The 17,710-nt window shown below is 41.3% G+C and overlaps 1 protein-coding gene across 2 annotated transcripts in view; it reads right to left on the bottom strand.

Moving 5' to 3' along the window:
• ARNTL (aryl hydrocarbon receptor nuclear translocator like) overlaps positions 1 to 17,710 on the bottom strand; it is a 48,086-nt gene that overhangs the window by 29,882 nt on the left and 494 nt on the right. The window lies entirely within an intron of this gene.

Genomic DNA, 17,710 nt, shown 5'->3' with positions numbered 1-17,710 from the left:
AACAACAAAAACCTTCTCAGCTGAGGAGGCAGTGGTTCTGTGAAGTCTCCCAAGTAGTACACATTACTTCTGATCTGTCAACAACGTAAGATGCGCTGTAGAGTCAACTTCAAAGACAAAATTTTTAGAAGATTAGAAATTAGTCTGTAAGAGGACTGTACACAACCTGGACTGACATTTCTGGAGCAGGAAAAGCACACAAGATAACAAGTAGGTAAGCTACTTAACGCACTCCCCATGTTATACAAACAGGGGGAATTTGCAATCAGTGCCTCTGTAACTCACAGCTGGGAATGCCTCCTTTTTGCACTTGCAGTCCAAAAGATGCTGCTTCTTGTTTCAAGATTTCATCCAGCTCCTAAATACGAGCACCAGTTTACAGCAGACAGATGTTTCAGATACAGGTCTTAAAGGCTTCAATTAGCCAAACAGAACAAGTAAGTTTCATATTGTTAAATGCACATCTTCTAATCTAGAGATGATGAATAAAGCCCAACTGTACACGGTAAGTATTATTATGACTATGATATGATCTGGGGAACTTTAATTTCCTTACTGCAGCTCAATGAAGCTCCTGGAACACAACAAATATTCTTCTTGTAGTTCATAATCTCAAAAGTTGTCTTTCAGTGGCAGGAAGGCAAAATCCTCTCAGAAGTTCTAACAAATGTGTCTTTTAAATGAAACAGCAGCCTAGCAAAACACTTCCTCATTTATGTCAAAAGTAGAAGCTGTGTCAGCTCCCTCTCTAATACCCACTCTGTCTGATCAGTGACTTGGCACACCATGGAACCCCTTCCAGGGCTTCTTCCTCAAGCTCAGAACTACTGCTTGTACTTTAATGCCTCTTGTAATAGGATCACCTGACTAACATTTCAAGTAAGTACAAACTTTAACTCAATTCACTCTTCTCACTGGCACAGCACTACCTTAGTACTCCATTAGTTACTCCAGCTTCCAGCCACCAAGCCTTCTGGGCTTTTGTCAGGTTCTGATTTTCTTCCCTCCTCTTACTGCAGCATTGTAGGCATCCAAACCAGACAATACATTCAAGCCATGGCACGAATAATACTACCCAAGTAATATTTTCTCACTTGACTTTTAAAGTTTATGCATTATGGAAAGTTAACCATTTTTCAGCTGAATAGATTGAACCACTACATACTTCTTTCAGCCTCTGAAGTGCATCTACTAAGGTGAAAATCCTAGTTTCCTATATTTTCTTTTGAGTTGAATCACCTGGTCCAAATACTTTTAGAGATACTGCACAGAGCTGATTCTGTTTTCCAGTCACATTACTACTACGACAAACCCAAACACATTTGGCATGTGCAAGACCTTTCATTCAGAGATCTATTGCCAAACTACAGCTAAATACTTTGTATCTCCAGGGAACAAAGCATTGGAACAAGAGAGCAAAAATATCACAAGAAGGAGCAAAGACAGGTGGTTCTATTTATAGCTGATACTTTCATTTCCAGTTTTTGCATTTTCCCTCTGGTCCTGCTGGATTTCATCTCTGGCTGGAAGAAGCCATCCCTGCTCTCAGCACTCTGCCAGCCTGACAAAGCAAAGCCAACAGGCTGTCACTTTCCCTTCCATCCCAAAGTAAGCCCTGGGAAAAGGAAGAAACTCTCACCCTGCCTGGAACCAAACTGGGGTATTCCTCACTTTGACTGCCTCTCTACCATTTCCTCTACCTCACATATCCTCAACAGGTTCATTTTCCCCCACTGGTTTCTTAAAATCTCTTCTTGACTTCACACAAAATCAGCTGTCAAACACAAATGTATCACATCCATATGAACATCCATATTTCTTCCTTCAGACTATCTTAGAGGCTCAACTTAATTTTTGTTCTCCTGCAATACCAGTGGTTTTTGGATAGGAGGGCATCACAGCTTTTTGTTAAGCGTACAAGCAGGAATCTGCTAAAAAAATAAAATTCCAGAGAACATACAATGATGATATAGCTACTGTATACATGAACCAAGTTTGTGTGGAAACAGAAATTTACAATTTAAAATTATTGACAAATTTCCAGTTGTAAGAAAACCTCTCTCCACACATGGACCTGATAAATAGCTGCAGCTACCTCCCTGTGCACCTGGAGTCCCTCTGTTGGTGGAGCAACAATAAACGCTGACATACATAAGCTCAGCAGGTTCCTTTCCTGAAGTAACACTATTTGCCCATTAAATCCAAATCAAACAAGTGAAACCCTGACACTGCAACAATTTAGCACTTGCTAAATTGTTTTATGGAAAACACGTGAAGAAACAAACATCAAAAAAAGATACACATGTCATTTGCAGCCTCAGTCAATGCTTCAAAGGTAACACCACTACCTATTCCTGAAATCCAGGTTTTTAAAGGAGGCATTTGCTGCTAAGGTTGAGAAAGGCAGCCTCTCCGAGCGACGACAGCTCACACTGGGGCATTATCCCACACTCTGCCCTTCGGAGAGAGCCACATAAAGCAGTTGGAAGCACAGCCATAGAGAATACTGAGAAGTAGGGCAAGCTCCCAAGGCCCCCCGAGCCAGCACTAATATTGACACAGCACATTAGGAGCAGAATTGCTGTAGCTGACAACTCCCTGTCCGGCCAAAGCAGTGCTAAGGACTGCGACGGAACAAGGCAGGAGGGCAGCACAGCGTCCTCCAGTTCTGAGGGACAGTGAAACCACAATGACAACCCAAAGAAGTCCTTTAGCAGGACATTAAAAGTCAAGTTAGATGGCTCATTGTACCATATACTGAACACTTAAGTGAATGCTCTTGGCTTCTACTACAGCACTAGCTACTTTTTATGCTTCCTTCTCTCTTCCTTGGATAAACTAGAATTTCTGTGCAATGTGACACATGTTCAAGGTGAGCCCCAAACACCCTACAACGTGCACATCACTAACGCCAGCATTTTGAACAGCTTTGGTTTTGAGGCTTTGTTTTTGAATTACAGCATTCAAAGCAAGGCTTGATGGAGCAAATTAAGTGACAGTTTAGGGAAAAAACATCAAGAGTATGGCTTGGAGAAAGCTGTATTTGTCTAGTTCAGGATAAGCATAGGATACCAATGAAAACCTCGCAGCAAAGTTTCACAGAACAGCTTATAGAACATCTTAGTGCCAAAGGGATGGCTTTACTTCCTTTTTATTCTCCTGTCACTCTTCCCCCAGATTTCCCTTCCAGTACTCCAGCAGAGACTTTTATAAAGTCCCCAGAGCCTGTGGAGTGCGTTGAATTCATCAGACTGAATAATAACTTAAAGGGAAAGCACAGTCTTCCGGGGAGTTAGAAATCTCAGCTGTCTTGCTGAAAGGTCAGATGATAACCAGAAGCAGCTCAAAGCAAGGGGAGGAGAGGTGTCAGAAAAGGGGAAAGGAAGAAATGTCCCATTCAACTACAGCAAGTGGTTAAAATATCCCTGTTACAGCCTTTCTGCACTTTCAAGATATTTACAGCACTCCCACAGGATTTGTTTTCAACACGTAAATAACTCCTTGGTTTGAGCAAGACAAGGTGTGCTGAAACCTTTCTACTGATCCACATCTGCACTGTGGCATTTTCCTTGCTCTTTTGTGAATGACAAATTATAAATATACAGACACCGTAGAGGAGTATTTCTATCCACTCTGCAGTCACTGTTGCAGTGGGAGCATGAGCTTTATTTTCTTGAGAAAGGCCTTCAGCAACAGGACAGCCCTTTAGAGAAATGGCTGATACAACAGAATCCTTTTTTGTGCCTCTGTACATTCACGCTGATGCTGAAAACCACCAAATTGCCAAACCTGTGACACTCAGCAGCCAGAGATACAGCTGGATAGAAGCCTCAGACCTGCATTTTCCAGACAGGCTTTTAAATCTATGATTTCTAATTTAAACCATCAGTCAAGTTTGAACGCGTACTTTTACATTACGACTGAAACCGAAGACATTTGAAAATTGCTGCTGTGTTTGGAACAAAGACTCATGTTCCCAAATCATGACAGCCTTTATAAAGGCAGAGGAACGATCAGGGAACACCAGCAGTTCACTTAATGGGATCCTTATGCTATGTAGACATCTCAACCATTACAAAAATTAAAAATAATGGAAATGCAAGTGGGGAAGAACAGTGTGTAATACAAACACATACAAAAAAAAATGAGATAAAAAATCCTGCCAAGACCAAACATGGGCAACTGAGGAAGAAAGCCTGTTCAGAAAAAAACCCAACACAACAAACCACAGCCACCCACCCCAAAAAAGGACTCTTCATAAAACTGAAGGCTGCGTGCTTGAACGATTTCTTGTCCTTGACTCAAAGATCCATCCACGCAACACCCTCCTTTCCTCTCCTAATCAAGAACGGATGCAACACAGAGCAAAGGGACATTTGACTAACAGTTGCAACCAGAAGTTTTTCCAACCCATTGTTTTATTCCAAAAGACAACATTCCACGACCTACGCAGTCTGATCCCAGTGGACCTAGGAAGGATCACTAGACAGTTCACATTCCTCCTCAAAAAAGCTTAAGTAGGTTTAGATGATTTTATTTCTGCAACTAGCAGACTTGTGCCAAATATTAATAATGCAGTCCCTTAGTTAACACTTACAAATGCTCATAATTATTTACAGCTCCTGAACAGAGGAGGGCTTGGATATCATCCAACAAGTCCACAGCAATTAAATTTATTAGAAAATAGAGAACTTTCTGCTTAGTAGAACAAGAGAGGCAGTGAGTTCTGCTTAAGGAACAATGAAATAAACTGGTCCTCTTCATCTTAGAAAACTGGCAGGACCAAGGTCTACAAAATCATCAAATGTCATGGGGACATCAAACAAAGCTTGGCTGAAAGGCCAAAAACAACACAGCTCTTCACATAAGGTGGAAGGCTGTGGAAGCTCTCTGCCAGATAACAGGAGGGCTAGAAGCTCATGTGGTTTGCACAGAGAGGTAGGACCAGTTCCTGGAAAGGAATTCTGCTGAGGGGTACCACCACATGTGCCCTGTGAAGTACTTGAGCTGAAAATAACTGTGGGCCCTCATCCTACTCTTCATCAGGAGCAACTCACAGCCCTGCTGGAGGCAGGACTCTACAGGAACTGGGTCTTCATTATGGCACACAATGGTCTCTCTTGCCTTCTTTTGGTATCAGCAAAAGGACATTATCTCCATGTCTAAGTATTCAGAGAAACTTCTATTTACAAGTATGATATACATGGAATACTCATAGGGAAATTGTGAAATATACAACATCCTCAAAAAACCTTTCTGGGTCAACTTTGTTTTAAGTTAACTCACCCACAATTACCACCATCCCATCACTCGGCACCAGGTGGAACATTTGAACTGAATCAATACACATTACGAGTTTAGCAAAGCAGTTTGCAAAAGCTTAGCTTATCAGAAAAAAACCAGTCTAATACAGGAAGCCAGGTTTATATGCTCAGTGTCTGCTTTCGTAAGTGGAATTTCATACCCAGTTTGAACAGCTGAACTTCTCTGCAGCACCCTTGCACTGAGCAAGGAACCACATAAAAGTCAGCAGGCAGAAACCACCCTAAATAAACACTCAGAATGGCAGTCCCAAGCCTCACCTTGCCAAGCACTTCAGTCCATACACACTTCCCCACTCACCTCGAGTCTTTCCTACAGTATCAGATCTTTCCTATCATTAAGTAGAGCTCTCAATTCACTTTTTAAAAGAGGCCAAAAGGAGCCACTAAAGCAGGCAAACTGTTACTCATCATAGAATCATTAAGGTTGGAAAAGGCCTCCAAGATCATCAAGTCCAACCTTTGAGCTTTGATTACACAAGGGGGAAAACGCAACCAGACAAACATGCTTAGAACAGAAAAGAATCACATATTTCAGAGGATCATGTACTAAACAATAGATAGAAAGAGTTCTGGCTTTTTTCAGAGTCCTATTTTTCGGCAGTGTTCACATCAGTCTCATGCACTATTGTGCCCTGACTTTAATAGAGAAATGCATTCCCTTTCTGTACGTGTGTTTTCTTCAGTCACTCATCTGAGGCTCAACTGCAATGATTTTTAAGGATATCTGCTGAAGTCCCTTCAGCTGTCTTCAAAGGCTCTGTCTCCTCATCCACATGCATTGAACTTATTTGTTGTCCCTAAAGGTACAAGCTTAAATTTATATTCTATAAATTCTGAAGTAACTCACTAAACACAAAATATTTACTCTGAGTAACTTAACTGACAAATGTAAAGGCACTTTCATTATATTCATGTTAAATCACTCCATCTTTGTTTTCCTAAATATGAGTATAGCTCCCCAGGTTTCTCTCCCACTTTTGTCTCCCTCAAGTATCAGGGCTCAAAATTTTCACCTAATCACAGGTATTAAAACTTCATATTCTTATTTCAAAATAAAGAAGTGTTATATTTTTCTCCCTTTAATTATTAAGATTACACATCAAAAGTGACGTTTGCTTCACTTTTTAGTTTTGCTGACCAAAACTCATGGATATTACATTTTATCTATGCTTTAGAGAATAACAACATGAGAACCCTCTGCAGTATTTTTAACCTTAAGTTGTTTTGCTGCAAGTCTCCGTAGTTCCCTCCTCTCTGCTCCAAGTCTCTCTGGCCATCCCTCTCCTTCTCAGCCTGGTAAAAGCTGTATGTCCTTTCACTTCCTTCTACTCAAACACAGAGTATCATACAGATAAGCAGGCAAGTTTTATCTTAACACTGATACCAGCTTCATTCATATCTGTTCCCTTGTACAATCATGTGTTCTGCTCTCCTCTGCTGCAACAGGAGGCAACCTCATCTACTATTTTATAGGACACTCTGATATGCTGTAACTCAGGCCAAAGTTTACTTTACAAAGATATCCTGCAAGAACCAATGTGTTGTAAGAATCCATTACCTGCCTCCCACCTTTTCTGTTCCAAAGCTTAGTTCTTCTTGTTCCTAACTTCCAACTTTTCTAGCCTGAATTTCACTAAGTCACCTATCTGCTATTAAACCTCATTTCATTTTCTCCTACCAGATAACATTATCAGCTCATTAACTGAAGGACTAAGCCAGTGAATTGCTTCTTCCTCCTTTAAGTAAGTTTAGTTGTGTTCCTTTCATCTGACACCGTAAATTTATGTTTGCAAACCAGTTCATTCCTTGAACTCTTTTCAGTTTTCTATTCACACTTTATCAAGTCCGAGAAAGTATTAAAATTATGACATATTTAACATCCTCCATAGATCAACCTACCTTTGAGTTCAGCTTGATATCCTTGTTTACCAAGGCACAGATTCTTTTGTGCACCTCTCTAACGCTGCCCTGGGAACTGCCAGTCAATAAAGTCCTTCCACCCTCAGTCACTTCCTCTTGGAAGTGTGACATACAGAAACAGGACTCTTGGCTGCTAGTTAGAAAGGGCACATCTATTCCTCAAGCAAGCCAAGTGGAAATTGCCAGAACCAATGCTACTGACTAATCCTTGCTCAGCTCACACACAGTAACTATGAATCAGTTTGGTAGTTTATTTAACACAGGGCTAGGTGGATTTTTACCATGCAGCACAGACTCCTCTTTGCGAGATGCAGGTGACAGAATTCACACTATTTCATTAGTTGAGAAGCTGAAAATCTAACCTTTTAACCCTTTGTAAGTGCAAGAGTTTTTAACCTCCTGGCTTCAGCATTCAGCTGGGTACTTCCATACAGCACTGGTGCGTACCTAACCCCTCAGTGAACTGTTCAAAGATCCAAAATAGATTAAAACTAATCCTGTAAAGAAGTAATTTTTTAAAAAAACTCCAAGTCTGAGTAGATGACAGTAAGGTGGTTCAGGAAGTCAAACAGATACCAGCACTGTGAAATGGAGGGGAGAGATGATCAGCTCACCAGTGAGTGTCCATGTACTTCCCTTGCCAACACACACCTGAATGTGGAAGCACACAGGTAAACTCCTAAAGGGAGATTACAGCAAAGTAACCCTACAAAGCCTCCAGAGTAATAGAAGCATTCAAGAAACACTCTGAAATGTATTTATTTTGTTTGTGAGCTGCTGCTTTGGATAAATTTGCTCCTTTTCTAGAAGGCTGTTTTATCAACACCCAAGTGAAATCCATCTCCAAACCACAGGAGCACAGCCAAGAAAGCATCTGGATGAATGTTACTCCTGGATGAATGTTACTCAGGTTAGGTTTAAGAAACATTGCTCTGTGTGGGGATGGCACATGAAACCATCAAATCTTACTGCACTGAGATGACTGATGCCTACAGCTGAGCAGTGGGAATGTGAAAACTATGAAAATAAAAGCAGAACACAACAACACAAGGAGCCACCAGGAACTGAGTGACCAGCCCTTTGAAGGGTGGAAAACAAGGACAAGCTCGCATGTGGAAGTCATTGTGATGAGTACACTTCTGGAAGGATGTGTGGAAAATACAGAACTCCATGATTGAAGAGAACCTCACTCGCTGCTGCCAAACAAAGACTCAGCCAAATTCTGTCATAGGGAGGAGTTAAAGGGGATGTACTGGGTTCTATTTGGAGGTGAAAAACTGTAATCCTTCACTACAGCATGCAATGAGGTTTGCTAGAAAGGGCAATCAAAGTTAGCCGTACTTATCCCTAACGTTTCTCCTTTAAGCTAGTGCATCAAGATTCTTCCAGGTGTTTGAAGGGCAGGGGAGTTTCTTTTTCTGCTTCCTGAAAGTCTTTGAAATCCACTTGCCAGCCACTCCTCCAGGCAAGCCTGAGAACTTGCACCAATATTATTCTGTGACCTGGTTGCCAACACAGCATCGCTCCAAAACATCGTCACTGCCACACAACACACACGCACAAAAGAGCAAACAAAGCGCTCACAGAACTGAGACCAAAGGACAGAAAGCTACACACAGGCAATTCTAAGGGTGAATTCTTGAGTGTGGGTGTCTGTAAATAAAGTCAGAGGCCAGCTAAGACACCAGCTACCAGGTTTTCCAAATGCCACACAAAATCCAACAGAAAAAACAGGTTTCATTGACAAATAACAGAAACCAGTACTTTTCCAGGCTTGTCAAGGGACACCATCATTCCAATATGTTTGGGGCTACAGGAAACTAGCAAACCACAGAAATATCCTAAAACTAGAGGATGAATCGGATGAGTGACCAAATATTTGTTTTAAAAAATAAGAAGCATGCATCTGAAATGTGTGCCAAAGAAAGTAGATTACACAAGTGTTACAGCACACCATGAATGAATCCATGGAGGCTTAGGCACTTGCCTGAGCAAATCCTGTTCTAAAAGGAATGCTCATTTTGTCTAAAAAGCACCCAGAACTCCCCAACACTAATTTAAGCACTTAAAGGAACTTTAAAAATCATAAAATGTTGAATAATGATCATCAATACGCTACAGCACTACCTGGGTCTCTAATGAGATACCAATAGGCACTTTTTGCTCACTGTTTTGTTACATGGAAGAAGGTTTGTTTGTTTTTTTTGCTCTGCTTCTACCCAAGATGTGCAACTATTTGGTCCTTATTAGTGTTCACATGCTCTAGGAAAAAAATAAGCCAATTCACTTTAAGTAGAAGGCATTGATTCACCTGTTATCTGCTGAGTTAAACTTTGTCTTACATTCCATTTATATTCCCCATAAAGTTGAAAATTTTTAATAAATAATAAGAGTGCATTACAGTCTTACAAAGTTTTTCATGCCACTGAACACAAGAACAATTCTCCTGAATAGCTATTTGATAGGAACATCAAGAACAAACTATGGTGCCAATACTTCTCTAAATGGAAGCCTGGATAGATTTTAGAGAGCTTTGCTTCTAGAAAACAGAATATTTAAATGAACTGGCAGCAAGATGGGATCTATGCCAAGTTTGAGAATCATTCTTAAGCAGCAATTCAAGATTTTCATTTTTTTGTTGCTTTTTTTTTTTTTTTAACAGACACGTCCCCTCCTCAAAGGCAGCAGAGGTGTGAACAATTAGTGAACTTCAAACCACGTATTATCTTGGGGGAAAAAAAAAAAAATCTTCTTCCACCCAGTCTCCTTCCTATATTCCATTTCCTCCAGACTTCCTGGCAAGTTTAACTGAAGACATTGCTGGGTCTCTGCCAATTTTACATAAATTATCAGTTTGACAACAAGTTGGACACATAAGCGTTCAGCTCTGACAAAGTCAGGTGATGGTGGTGAATGAGCTCCTGAGAGATTTGAGTATCTGAAACACTTCTATATTTGTTCATCTGGAAACCCAGAGGCACGTGGGCCAGTGAGGGGAAAGGGAAAAGAGTCAGAGGTCTGCCTGAGTTACTATTCCTTGTTATAAAAGAGAATTTTTTAAAAATGGCACAATAAATACTGAAAAGCTCCACTGTATAGCTTCAGAGATGAGAGTAAAAAGTTGCTTATTTTTCTGGCTTCTGCATTTCAGTGTCAAAGCCAGATTTTTTCACAAATTTTTATGTAGATTTATGAAAGAAATGACCCAACACAGCTTAATCCAAAAATACTCTGTCACAAAGCCTCTTCTTCCACATGAAGGTTGCAGTGTAACACATTTAAAACAGCACTCTTCACACTTCTGCTCTCCCACCTCTCCTTCAGCACTACTCAGTTTGTGAGCTATGCTGTTTCCTAACCTACAAAAGCAGAAATGTTTATGAAGCCACAAGTTGTATGGGATCAGTAATCTTAAAACACTCTTCTGGAGCAAACACTTAGTGTTGAGACCCAGCAGATTCCCCAGGCCCAGATCTTTGCCTGAACACAAATGCCACCATGGAGCAGAGGAACTGGATACACGGATGGAAATTCTTAGCCAGGAAAGAGTTGGAGCATTGATGGAGGCTACATTGTCCATGGCAACCCAGTTCAAATGATCATCAAAACTGTTGTCCCAACTCAACCAGCTGCCCATGGATGATGCAAAGGATTCATGTGTCATTATAAACCAAACTGCTGGGCACTGAAACCAGGTTAATTCTTTTTGGCCATAGGATTTTGTCCTGTCAAAGTAGCCAAGCAGAGCCCTGATGATCCTGCCCTGAACACTGGAATTTCTCACATGTTCCTTGAAAATCTGCAAAAAACCATCAGTCAGACGAGAATTCTTGGGAGGAGCACACACAGAAAGGACACAGTCAGAAAACTTGCACAATGGCATCAGCTGTACCCAACTGTTAAAATTTGCTCTAAGATGGCGAGTTGATAATCTCCACCAGGAATGGGAATATACAAACAGTTTCTCCAACAGCTGACTGCAGCCACCTTCTCCTCTGTTGGTTTTTTTCCCCTCATCATCTGATTCTTGATAATGACAAAAGCAAAGTAAAAGTAAGCCAAATAAAGAGCCACTCCAGCTAAGAAAATAAAGCAGGCATTTTCTATGGAAGAGTCTCATAGTCAAGTCAGATAAATGAGGACAGGAATTACCTCATTCAACAAATAACGCCAAGTACAGTAATTGAGATCTCGTTATTGCCAGCTGGGATATCTTAAACAGACCGAACTAGATTTTAAAGTGCTCTAATAGGGAAATACCCATCCTTCTTCAGACTATTTCCTGGCCAGACAAGCTGACCAAGTTGCACATGTCTCAGATAGAGAAAAATGTATTTATATAAAGGTCCTAACATTTCTAACAGAATTGAAACAGAAAATCCCAACACAAATCCAAACTAGCATAAATTCTTATATCTGTCTTTCTATTTAAAATAGGAATATCCAATCGCTGGCCTTGTATTTCTAAAATATGAATTACTTCTAGAATTTGGACCCAAACTGCATAGCAAGTATTTGACAACATTTTGAACAGATTGTTCTTTAATTACAGCACACTTATGGCAATTCTAATGTTTTTATATGACAAGTCCCTCTAAGAAGTCACTGAACCTGACTTGACAGGTTTCTAAAATAAACTACAACGTTCAGAGGCTGGTTTGGTCATTGCAGCAAAAATATATTTTAAAGTAAGAAAAAAAAGAAGAAACTCTACAAATAGGAAGAAAACAACACTATTTGTAATAGAAACTTCCAAGCCATAGTAAACTGGGTATAGATTAAAACCACAGTAAAATGTTATTCTAGGGCAGCAAAATTTGCCTAATATTCTGGGGCTTTATCAGATTGATAAGGAAAAAAACCAATTTCAGGTATCAGAGCCCTCTAAGACCACATAAGTAAATTTCTGGATTTATGAATTTGGGCCACATCCTGAGTATAACACAAAAATATTCTTAAGTATGTTGAGGGCACAGTATTGATACTGACTTTTTTCCGTCAACCTATTGAATTAATTTCATCAATAACAAACCAACTTGCAAATGCAAATGCCAAGATTACATGAAATGTGTTGGCAACAAAGCACATTGGGAAAGGCAACACAGGAATAAAAAGACATCCTGTTTCTTAGTCAACAATTCTAGAACCTCAAACTGGAAACCACAACATGGTCAAGACAAGGTTAAAAAAACAAACCTCCAAAACAAACATCTGATTTTTTTGCAATCTATTCTGGACCACAGATTCTATCCCTGAAAAATGAGCAGGCCATTCAAACCTATGGGCAAAATAAATATTATTTTACAAGGTTATATGAAAACTAGTAAGCCAGTGGCCAAAGTGCAGCAGAAGGCCCAAAACTCAAGGAGATTGAAAATACAATTATCAGAGGTCCTTGAGTGAAAGATAAAAATATCAGTAGAACTCAAACCAAAGCCAACTTGCTGCCACTCTTAACAACTATAATGCATATACACAATATAAAAGATAAAAGTTTTAATATTTTAATAGATCATTTTGCTTCAAATTGGAACAGAAGTCCTAAATTTCATAACACCCCAAGAAAAATCCACAGACAACAAAGAAATCCATTCATCACAAGTTAAGGAAAAGAAAACCCAACCAAACCAGTTCAAGGAAACTATACAACTAACTGCTTTAAAGACAGAAAAAAACATTCTTACAAAAAAAAAAAAAAAGAGAAAAGTTAAAATAAAAGTTTATTAGGTTTATTTTCTCCTGTTTTTTCTAGGAAGTAACTTTTCCTTCTCACTTCACATGACAAATATTCTGCAGTACAGCATTATTTAGCAATATCTACCAGTCTTTCCGATTTTTTTCTTTTTGGTTAGGCAAATTATAAAAGGAAAAGGCACTTTAGGGAAGTTTTCATGATAAAACTAACTTGAGATCAAGAATAATGGTAATTTCTGAGTTCTCTGGTAGTCTTACTCCATTCACCCTTCAAAACCTACATCAATCCCAAATGAATTATAAAAACTTCAGAGTTTTCTGAGTAGCCCTGTATCAAGAATACATCCAATCTTTAAAAAAGACATGGATTCAATTAACTTATTTTTAGCTGATACAGAAAGGAATTAAGGCAAAAGACTGCAACTTAATGAGCACCTAAGAATTACTATAAAGTGCCTTCCTAAGAAGGTGATTTCAGAGACATCGTGCCAAAAGATGCTGCCTAGGAATCACCAAACATCCTTCCCAGTGCTACAGCAACTACCCATGGGAAGAAGGATTTCCATCCCAGCCACACAGGGAGGAGCTGTTAAGGATTTAGCAATGTGTTTGCTGCCCTTCCCAGGTGCCCCTAAACTGCCTTGTACCTCTGGAAAACAGAGCCCACCAACATCTGCAAGGAAAACCCTGCCAAAACAACCCCAAAAACTATAACCATCTGCCTCAGCTGCTTGGACTCATGAATGGGCCTCTTGAAAGTCAGCAGAGAATGTCAACACCTTGGACCCCAAGAAACATGGCTTGTTAATTCTCCCCTCTAAACTCCTGCCAAGGAGATCTCCTGCTCTCTAAGTAGCCTACTGCCACCATTCCTACTCAAGACCAACCTACTAAACTCCAGCACAGCTTCAGTGTGGGGTCACAAGCTGTTCTGACATCAGCAGCTGACCCAGAAGTGCATCTGACACAGCAGACATTGAATAACAGCTTCTCAAATGGCAGCAGACTGAAAAGGTTACAAATTCTCAATGTGCTGCCTAAGAAATATCTTTTTGCAGCTGCAAAGGAGAAAGTGTGACCTGAACAGAGAGAAGAAAGATGAATCCTTGCAGGCATGGAAGGAGCTGGGTCCTCAAACAATCCTGTACCTTACACATGAAGAACCTATTATCAGCCAGTTCCTGAATTGAATTAAACTATAAACCAGGAACTTAAGCATCAGCTAAAATAAATTTGAAATAATACCAAACACAACAGAAACTATCAATCTTCTTTGGGGCAAAGACTGAAATGTCAGACTATTTTTTTAGTTAATGAATATTCTAGACTAACAAAGCCTGAAGATGCTGTTTTGATCTGTGTTCTTCTGTGGAATGGATTAAAAAAGAAATTACATTTCTCAACATCTGGTGAAAGATCAGGTTTCCAAGGAGATGAAGCCTGGGCCTTGGATAAGTAGCCTTACTGCATTTTTCCAACAAATTGAGGTAAAAAAGGCAGGTGCAATGTGCAGTTAATGGCAGTGAGTTACCTCAATATCCACCCTATTCAATGTGCAGCTCAATTAAATAGACATCACAGGTTATCTGACAATGTTCAAAGTGATGAAACACAGGTAAAACCAAATGGATAATCACAACTGAGATTTCTTCCTCACACAAAAAAATCCTCAAAACTTAAACAGGCTTTCTGAATAACTCAATACACCAACTCTTAGAAAGAAAAGCCTTCTGATTTTTTAAGTGCAAAATTTTTCTCCTTCAATGTCTTGAGTTCCAACTGTGTAACACCTGAGCATCAGTTGGGATTTGATCTGACTAAACCTGGAACATATTTCCTACCGCAATGCAAGACCAGCACGTACACACAGATATACACACACCCCGCAGGCAGAGCACACCTTTGCTTTGCTTCATCCATCATCAATTTACTACCTAAAATCCATCTACAGCCACTCTTAAAGAGACTGAAAGACCCAGACTGAAAGCTCTTTCACCAGGTTTGAAAATGCCATAAACCACCTCATTTGCATCTTCAAGCACCTCCAAAACATAGACTGTAATTTCTGTCGGTTGATCAAGCAGAACTTTCAATAACCAAATTTCAAAAGTTGGTAACTGAGTTCCAGTCAGCATCATCCAGTCAGCTACTGCATTTATCAAAATCAATTACTGCAGGCTGAAGCTCTCAAAATATGATGACAGCCAAAAATTAAAGTTTCAAAACATGTTTAATGTATCAAAGTAAACAGAGAAAGCTTAAATATTGCATTCTGTAAACTTTGTGAGAACCAAAAAGCTACACAAGATTAACAATATGTATTTATTTTGGGCTTCTCTTTGCAGTCATTTGTGTATGATATGCCTTTATACAGCTTTTGTTGAAGACAACTAACTTCAGAGAACTTCCTAACAATTGGGGATACAGGCAGCTGCTTTTTACTACTTTTCTGCCCTTTATTAGAAAGAGAACTATGGACAAAAGTGATGATAAAGGTTAAAAATGAGAAGCATGCAGGTTACAGAACTGAAACAAAGTCACTATAGGATGCAGCAAATTTACTTTGTTTTACTTAACAATAATGGATTCCTTCAGGATTCCTGTAGCTCCTGTCAAAGTGTAACAACACAGGCAATGGGCCCCATGCTGAAAACAGCTTAAAATACTGTATTTGAGCATGATTCTGTACTCCTGTAAACAAATTAACCTGCAGGCCTCCTGGTATTTCCAGCGTGCTTGATATCAATTCCCTTGGAAAAACCTGCCTTCCTCACCTGCAGCTCACAGACTGCAGCCCTCACAGGTCTCAGCTTTGCCATCAGTCTTGCACTGCATCAAAGAACTGTGTGCAACTTTTAGCTCCACCAAATAAATCCAATGAATGCTCTCTGTTCGTATTCCTGGTTTCTCAAAAGAATCCTTGAGAGCAGGTATTTAAAGGAAAAAAAACAAATCTCCTATGAAGTCCCCCTACAAACATCACCTTCCTAATACATCCCTAGCAAGGGTCCCCAAACACAGCAGGTCTCTTGGGAGCACGTGGTGACAGTGACATGGCAGCAGGCCCCAGTTCCAGCTCCGGCTCTGTGGAATCCCAGCTCCAGCCACCCAAGCTTCCTGACACCCAAACCAAACAGCTTTCCTCACGTTCTCTGTGGTGCTTCTCTCTTGTCTACTCTCCCGAGGAACTTCTTTTACAGAGCTTGAGCCTACACAGGCCCACGCACCACAGCTGGCATCCAAGCAGACAATGCAAATGCACAGCACGGAAGAGAATATGGGATAAAACAGCATAAAACCCCAGTGAAATGCTGTGGCTGTAGAGTATTTTACACACTCAATTTCTACAAGCAGGCATAAAAACCCAAGAATGGTCATGAGAAGCACAAACCCACAGAAGGCGGGAGGAGTAAAGCCTTTCCCTTAATAAGCAGCTGTGGTTTAGAGTAACCAGAGAGAGGTCTGTAGTTCCTGATGTTTCAAAGAGCTATTTACATTTGCATATTCCTGGAGGATACAAAACATACCTTCTGAAGAGGGCAGAGTTTAACCTCAGCCTTCTGCAAGACCATTTACAGAGACAGTTAGCCAGAATTAATACTTAATTGGAACAAACATCCTTTCTTTTCTCCCTTGCAGACTTAGCTGCAGCCTGTGTATTATCAGTCACTCACATTTAAAAAGTCCTTTTGATAAAAGAAAAGATAAACAGGCAGGACAGGTACTTTTAATACGAACATGTTAAAAAAAGAAATACAGTATTTTGAATGTTGAAATTCCAGAATTTAAAAAAAAAAAATTCTACTTAAGAGATTGAATTTTGAAAAGAGATTAGATTCAAAATTATTCAAGCAGACGATCACGCTCTGCAGCTGACCCTTTCTACCTCACATACTAAGGAAATACTTTAAAATTCCAGTAGGCATCTTTGCTTCCAAGGCAGGAAAACACACCCACTTGTTCTTCACCGTTATTTTTCAAGTACGAAAATCTTCCCAAAACTGTTATAATCGAGGCACTGGAGTAACAGAAACCTCAGCAATTAAAAATGCAAAGTGATTCCCTTGCCTCCCCAAGCGCAAAGTCCTGATCTTGGGAAGCCACCTTCGTGCTCCCGGTGTGTTACGTTCACTGCTGAAGGAAACGCTTCCTCTCCTTGCGACAGGAAAGGCGCACACAGGTGTCCGACAGGGCACCGGGAAAGCTGCTCGGGACTAGGGGGATCCCCACGGAAAAACCCCCGGCGGGTGCCCGGGATGCTCCGGGCGGACGCGAGGAGCCCCCGGCCGTGGGGCTGGCACCTGCCCGCAGGTGGGACCGGCCGCCGTGCGACACAAACAGGGAATTCCCAAGTACCGCCATCCTTCTGGGCTTTCACACGGGGCCTCCCCGATCCTGGAGTGACCGGCGGAGATCCCGGGGACCCGCTCGGACAGGGCCGCTCCCGTGGCGGGGGAAGGGGCACCGACCCCTCTGTGAGACGCACCCGAGCCTCCCCATCCCTGGGGGCGACTCACACCGGGGAGGGGGCACAGCCCGGCACGCCCCCCCGGAGCCCCGGGACCGCCCATGCCCTCCGCGGGACCCCGGCCCGGCTCTGCCCGCGGGGTCCGGCTCCGGGCCCGGGCCCGTCTGTCAGCCCCGTGCCCCACGGAGCTGCCCCACCGCCGGGCCAGCCCGCCCCGGGGCCGCTCCGTAACGGGGCCCCCGCCGCGGTCCCGGCTCCCGGAGACACAGCCCGGCACCGCCGCCGGGGGGGTCCCACCGCCGCC

This window comes from Corvus kubaryi, unplaced genomic scaffold, assembly GCF_017639235.1.
Source record: "Corvus kubaryi isolate FWS band 111438036 unplaced genomic scaffold, C.kubaryi_AGA036_p1.0 37384, whole genome shotgun sequence".
NCBI lineage: Eukaryota > Metazoa > Chordata > Aves > Passeriformes > Corvidae > Corvus > Corvus kubaryi.
Note: the sequence above shows the minus strand (reverse complement) of the source record. Positions and strands in the feature narration are given on the sequence as shown.